This window comes from Nycticebus coucang, chromosome 23, assembly GCF_027406575.1.
Source record: "Nycticebus coucang isolate mNycCou1 chromosome 23, mNycCou1.pri, whole genome shotgun sequence".
Taxonomy (NCBI): Eukaryota; Metazoa; Chordata; class Mammalia; order Primates; family Lorisidae; genus Nycticebus; species Nycticebus coucang.
This window is the reverse complement of record NC_069802.1, coordinates 11,699,741-11,707,500: the sequence shown is the minus strand read 5'-3', so window position 1 is coordinate 11,707,500 and position 7,760 is coordinate 11,699,741.

The window sequence follows — 7,760 nt, the reverse complement described above, 5'->3', positions numbered from 1 at the left end:
TCACTCCCATTGTGCTTGTATTCCTCCAGCCTTATTTTCTCTCCCTCGCTATGTTCTGTCTTCTTCAGTAAAGCATTCATTTGCTGTAGCTTCACCTAGTCTAATTGACAGGATCCATTGTCATCTGCCTAAAACTTTTGTTCTTCTGGGCTTTATCCCCCCCAAGTGAGAATGCCATGCCCATTAAAAAAAAAAAAAAGATTTCTTGAGCTGATCCCATACAAGACAGCACTCTACACAAAAAGGCAATGGTTAACCCAAGATACAGCAGCTTAGATCCCAGAAGCCAAGCTAGAGCTACACTACAGCCAGAAAAGAGGCCCATACATCCAAGGCCTGGCGTGGGTACAGAAAACAAATCTGTGAGGCTACAGAGTGGAGTTTTCTTGCTGGGGTTTTGCAAAAGGGAGAAAAAACATGACTTGTACTTTGACATAACTTGCACTGTGCCCACTTAAGACAAATTTGGAGAACTTCGTACCAAAATTGGGGGAGAAATTACATTAAGGAGGGGGGTTCCACCTCCAATGTCAGCTCCAAGATAAAGCAATAATTCTGCCAACATTAGCAGCCAAGAGATCTGGAAGTTTTAACTCTTAACATTCAGAGCTGTGTTGGTGGTTCTGACCAGGACTTCCTACCTGGCCCTCTAGAGAGCAGTTCTCACCCCACGGCCCATGAGATGCAGTGCCTGTTGCATTGGGGGATGGAGGGTAAGGAGAGGGCTTGGAGAATTGTCACTGGAAGATGACGAAGAGGTTCCTCAATAGTTCATCGTTATCTAGAGAATCTGCCCTACATTTCTCTGGATTACTTGACATTATTGACATGCATTTTCTCATAGGTGAATTTGGAGCAAAGGGGATATCCATTAGATTGACTAGCAAAATGTTTTGGTTAATAGATTCTACAACACATTTAAATTTAGAATAATTCTAGGGTCTGATTCTAATTTAATTTAATTTAATAACTAATTAAATCTGATTCTAATTCTAATTTAATTTAAAAGGTTCAAGCCAAAGTATTTGTTTTGTTTGTTTTGTTTTGTTTTTACAGTTTTTGGTCGGGGCTGGGTTTGAACCCTCCACCTCTGGCATATGGGGCCAGCGCCCTACTCCTTTCAGCCACAGGCACCACCCAAAGCCAAAGTATTTGTTAAAACTCCCGGAGCATTCTTGCGTGAAGGCTAAGAACCTCTGTTGTCCACTGCTACACTGAAGAGCACTGGGGTCAGGGGAAGTGCAAGGCCAGGACCGGAGGACGGGACAGCCGGGGGTGGGGCATCCAACTTGGGTTCTCACTTTGTTATATTCTCTAAGGAAAAGAGATAAAACCAAAACTCCTCCTTATGGCACTACGTCCATTGTCAATAGTGTCTTGGAACCTTGACTGGATGAGGAGAAAACATGAGTTCAAGTCCAGGCTCTGACATCCCATCTCTATGACACTGGATGAGTAACTTTCCATCTCTTGGGCCTATCTGGCAATGTGGAGAGGACAACTTTGGGTGCACATTATTGATGTGAAGATCAAATTATAATAATAATGATAGCTGCTATCTCATTGGATCCTTGCTCTGATGCTCAGGCACCCTCCAAGTGGTTTGTGTGCATTATCTCATTTAATCCTTAAAAAATGCTACCTAAAGAAGGTCTTATGAGGAGACAACAGTGCATTGAAAAGTGCCTTATATTGGGCGGTGCCGGTGGCTCAAAGGAGTAGGGCGCCGGCCCCATATACCACAGGTGGTGAGTTCAAACCCAGCCCCGGCCAAAAACCACAAAAAAAAAAAAAAAAAGGAAAGAAAAGAAAAGTGCCTTATAACTGGTAAAAGTCCTATAAATATATGATTATGCTCCACATAGTGGAAAAACACATAGATATGATTTGACTTCATTTCCTCATTATGTCTTAAATTGTTAGCCGTCCAGAGTTTTGGAAAACTTGCTTACATATATATGTGTACTGTGTATATATATGTGTATGTCCCGAGGCTACATAACTATAGAGACACTAAGATTTACATTTGACTCTTTTAACACCGAGGTCATGGATCTATCGACCGTGCTCCAGTGGTTGCTGATTAATTGCAAGTTATAGGTTGTTTGAACTCAACTGTCCCTTAGTTCCTTGCTATGAAAAATGTAATCCACAAAATCAGCGTCACCAAATCCCAGAGAAGGTTCAGAGTTTTAAATGTGTGGCTTTGTTCTAACATGAAGCATGGTTTCCATATTCTGACAATGAGGCACATCTGGTCTAAGGCTATCAATTCTGAGCATATGAAATGGTCATTCATTAATTTACATATTTACCCTTAGAATCTATGTGCTATGTACCTGAAGCCTTAATACTCCCACTAATTGTCACTAGTTCTGTTGCATTTAAATCCTGTTCCGTGCAGTGATTTAGCCTTGGTCTAATTCACCTCATAGAAGTATTCCTCCTGGGCCCCTCATTTGTCTGGCCAGCCCTGAGAATGGGTTATAGATTACTAACACATTTTGCTTTTTCTGCATCTCAGTGGCTTATCTAACAGAAAGCAGGAACAGGGACAAATTCTTCTGTGTGGTTGCATCTCCAGTAAAAGTTTTATTGAAACTGAAACTAATTTAAAATGCAATTTTTTTAAATTACAGATTTTATTTATACTTAGTTCTGTCCTTGGTTTTAATGAGTGGACTGCCCCCTAGTGGACAAACTGCTCACATGAAAACTGGCGTACTTCCGCCACTTCAGGCAATAGTATAAATTACTTTTCTTCCGTTATTATGAATTATATTCTTATGAGCAATAGGAACTGAATTCATGATTTGTCAAATTCAATAAAAACAGAACTCTAAGATTCCTCCAGGTACTCTCAAAACACCCTCAATAGCAAGGACAGGGCCTTAATTTTTGTACAGTAAATTTCCATTTTTCTAGCGTGGTTGGGTAGTTGTGACTTGCATAGGCTAACCATTTGCAAAGAGTTAGTGCACCCTGTGTAATGGAATACATGGACAGCCGAATATCAGTGTCAGTAGTACTTGATGATAATAGCTTAGGTATAACTTGAACCAAATATTTCTGATATTTTATTTAATTTCCCCTTCCTATGATATAAGTATGACTCATACCTCAGGATGAGGAGACTGCAAACTGCCACACAACTAGGAAATAACAGCTGGAATTTAAACACTGGTAATCTACTTCCAGAGTGTATGCTCTTAACCCTATGCTAAATGGCCTTTCTTTTTCTTTCTTTTTTTTTTTTTTTTTTGGCCAGGGCTGGGTTTGAACCTGCCACCTCTGGCATATGGGGCTGGTGCCCTACTCTATTGAGCCACAGGCACCGCCCTAAATGGCCTTTCTTAAGAGTCACGGAACACCTCAGGATGCCACAGGATCTGTCTTGAGTATCACTGCTCATCAGAGTAGACCCACAATGTAGAAAATTAAACTAACCTGTGGCAGACCCACCTCCCTCCTTCCTATACCTTCCATTACCCATCAGAGCATTAAACATAGTAGGGGTATAATGAATGAATGTCTCTTGTCTATGGATTATTTAAAGTCTTTCTTCAAAAATCTCAGCTCTCAGTTTATTTTTCATTCATTTCTTTTTCACAAAACCATGGTGGGATCCCATACCACCCAAATGTGGTTGTTTAAAACCATTTAATTCAGGATGATATATAAGATTCTTTGCACATGCTAGAATCACATGTAGCATGTCCAGACAAAAACTGGCCTTACCCAATTCAAAAAGAGAGGGTACATATCTGTGGTCACCTTTCTGATTCAAGTTTTCTTGTCAAGTCATATGAACCAGGTCCACATTTCTATATATAACACTTTACAGGGACTTGATGAAGGTCACTGCTGGTTTGGATGTAGCTCGTCCCTGACATAACTCATGTTAAAATTTCACCCCTAGTGTAACACTGTTGGGAGATGTGGCCTAGTGGGAGGTGTTTGGGTCATGAATAGACTAACATGCTCTCACAAGCAAAGTGAGTGAGCTCTTGCTTTCTCTGGGAATGAAGGGAGAGAGTCTGGCACCCTCTGTTCCTCTCTCTCACTTCCTCTCTAGCCATGCGATCTCTTTGCATACATGCCTACTCTTTCCATTTGCTTCCTTGAGTTGAAGCAGCCTGAGGCCCTCCCTAGAAGCAGATGGCCAATCTTGGACATTCTAGCCACAAGAATCAAATGCCAAATAAATCTCTTTTCTTTATCAAGTCCCCAACCTCAAGTATCCTGTTGAAGCAACATCAAGGCCGGGCACCGTGGCTCATGCCTGTAATCCTAGCACTCAGGGAGGCTGAGATGGGTGGATTGCCTGAACTCATGAGTTCAAGTCCAGCCTGAGCCAGAGCCAGACCCCACCCCCCATGTCTAAAAATAGCCAGGCGTTGTGGCAGGTGCCTGTAGCCCCAGCTACTTGGGAGGCTGAGGCAAGAGAATCACTTAAGCCCAAGAGTTTGAGTTGTTGTAAGATATGACACCATGGCATTCTGCCAAGGGAGACATAATGAAACTCTTCTTTTCTTTTTTTTTTTTTTGTAGAGACAGAGTCTCACTTTATGGCCCTCGGTAGAGTGCCGTGGCCTCACACAGCTCACAGCAACCTCCAACTCCTGGGCTTAAGCGATTCTCTTGCCTCAGCCTCCCAAGTAGCTGGGACTACAGGCGCCCGCCACAACGCCCGGCTATTTTTTGGTTGCAGTTCAGCTGGGGCCGGGTTTGAACCTGCCACCCTTGGTATATGAGGCCGGTGCCTTACTGACTGAGCCACAGGTGCTCAAAATAATAATAATCATAATAAATTAATAAATAAATATAGGGTGGCACCTGTGGCTCAGTTGGTAAGGCCAGCCCCCATATACCAAGGGTGGTGGGTTCAAACCCGGCCCCGGCCAAACTGCAACCAAAAAAATAGCCGGGCGTTGTAGCAGTAGCCTGTAGTCCTAGCTACTCGGGAGGCTGAGCCAAGAGACTTGCCTAAGCCCAGGAGTTGGAGGTTGCTGTGAGCTGTGTGAGGCCACGGCACTCTACCGAGGGCCATAAAGTGAAACTCTGTCTCTAAAAAATAAATAAATAAATAAATATAAATAAAATAGAGAGTTGGGGCTCAGAGCCTTAGCTCAGTGGCTAGGGTGCCAGCCACATATACTGGAGCTGGCAGGTTCAAACCCAACCTGGGCCTGCCAAACAACAATGACAACTACAACCAAAAAAAAAAAAATAGCTGGGCATTGTGGTGGGCGCCTGTAGTCCCAGCTACTTGGGAGGCTAAGGCAAGAAAATCACTTAAGCCCAAGAGTTACAAGTTGCTGGGAGCTGTGACACCACGGCACTCTACCAAGGGTGACATAATAAGACACTGTCTCAAAAAGAAAAAAAAAAGAGAGAGAGAGAGTTGGGACTGACTCAGAACCAGGCCCTTCACATGGGACCCAGGAATTGCACCAATATTGACACCAGGGTGACAAAGTGAGACTCTGCCTCAAAAAAAAGAAAAAAGGCAACATCAAATGGACTAAGACAGTCACAAAAATATTTTTTGAAAACAACTCACTTGTCCGGGTGAAATGGCTCACACCTGTAATTCTAGCACCCTGGGAAGCCAAGGCAGGTGGATTGCTTGAGCACAGGAGTTCAAAGACCAACCTGAGCAAGAATGAGACCCTGTCTCTACCAAAAATAGAAAAACTAGCTGGGGGTGGTGGCACACTCCTGTGGTCTCAGCTACTTGGGAGGCTGAGGCATGAGGATGGCTCAAGTCCGGGAGTTTGAGGTTGCTGTGAGCTATGATGATGCCACAGAACTCTACCCAGGGTGACAATGTAAGACTCTATCTCAAGGAAAAACAAAGAAAAAGAAAAAAACAAAACCACTGAATACTTAGAATGAGACCTAAGCCACAAACTCTAATACACGGTAGGTTCACCTTGGCAAGGGTGGACAGGGACTAGGCCCAGCCCTGAAGCCCTCCTTTTCTGGGTTACCCACACTATTTCTGTCCCTTGCAGTTGGGATACTTGCTTCTAATTTCCAGTCCTAATAGACTTGCTGACCCACCCAGAGCCTGACTTGCTGGGGCTGCTGCTTTCTGACTCTCCCATCTTAATTCATTTTCTTTGCATGTATTTGATTTCTCTTTTGATAGAAACAATGACTTCCTATCTGGAGAATGAAAAACAGATCTCCTATTACATAGAAACATGGACTCTGGTCATTGCCCATGGCACTCTGTTTAATCCCTGTGTGCCTGACACTGTGTGGGTTTCCTTGGCACACCTCTCAGTACCCAACAAATGGCAATAAATGATGTTGGCTGTTGAACATATTGGGAAGTACACCTAAAACAAATTTGATTTATATGCAACCATTTTCCTAGGAATCAAGGAAACTCCAGATTCTACACACAAAGAGAAAAGCATCTACATACAAAAACCCACGTCAGAGATATTTTTGAAGATATTAGGAGGAAGAAGCCAGGTCCGTGGTATTTTTAGGCCTTAAAACCCAGCCTAATACTATATCTAGTAACACAGATATGCTACTTTGTCTTTACATGGTAAGAACACTGCCAGAAATCTTTCCATTCATTCTTGCTTCTAATAAAGTTCGCTTTCTGCTGTGTTTTTAATAAATGCAAATCTAGAACAAAAAAGGGAAAACACTGCGTTGGACACTCCAACTTCTGTATTGCATTTTACACACATATAAAAATGAAATTCTAAGAATGGTCAAGCCTGAATTATTGATATAATTAACAAAGATTTTAATGAAGTTTGCATTTCCCCACCTTACAGAAAGCAAAAAAAGAGAAAGAAAGAAAGAAAAAAGAAACTTACCATCTGCATTCACCCAGGAGCACATGCATGGTTGAAATCAGGCCATCTGAGTGTTTGGGACACAAAAGAAACCTTTGAAAACTCTGATTTGAGCATATGAGTGTCAAGAACCTCACAACAGAGCCAATCCCAAATGCGCTACAGTGTTCCCATTCAGAGGGCATCAATGTGCCTCTTTAATGGTTTTTCAGAATCCCAGGAAATTGTGATTACATGGCATTAGCTTTTCATTTTCTAAAGAATGGATGAAAAGCATGGAAGTCCTCTTAACAATGTGAAGAAAAGTATTTTTGGTTCTGGTAAACTTCTGCTGTTGTCCAATAAAAACTACACAGAAAATGCCTTTAAGATACCACACAATTAGACATACAATTACAGCTCAGTGGTGCTGGTGCTGGAGAGACTACAACCTTATCCAGGCTGAAAAAGACCCCCAAATAGCTATTGTTCCCACTGAACAGTCACTTAGTCAAGGACGGTATTCATTCCAGTGATACCATGAATTTATTTTCCTTTCTGTGGGAGATGCTCTTATGTTTCCACGGAGTAATGATTTTTTGGAGGGGGGGGTGATATTTCCAAGTAAATAACTGTAGGTTTTGATTGGAAATTTACTTCATTGAGCTGACTCTATATTCGCTGTATTGAGGAGGAAAGTACTCCATAGTCCATTCTGTGTCCAAATTGTGGAAATAACATTGATCTGGTTATATTGTGTGTGCGCCAGTAGTATTTACTGAATTGAGTAGAAAGCAACAAGAATAAGATAAGGCAGGCAGTGCATGCTAAGGATATTGACATGGACCCAAAGGTTGCTTTGAGGTTTCGGTAAGAAAACAAAGTAGAAATCATAGGATGTTTTATGGGAAGATAAGGACTGGGGCTACCATCACTCCCACCATTAGTAATGAAATG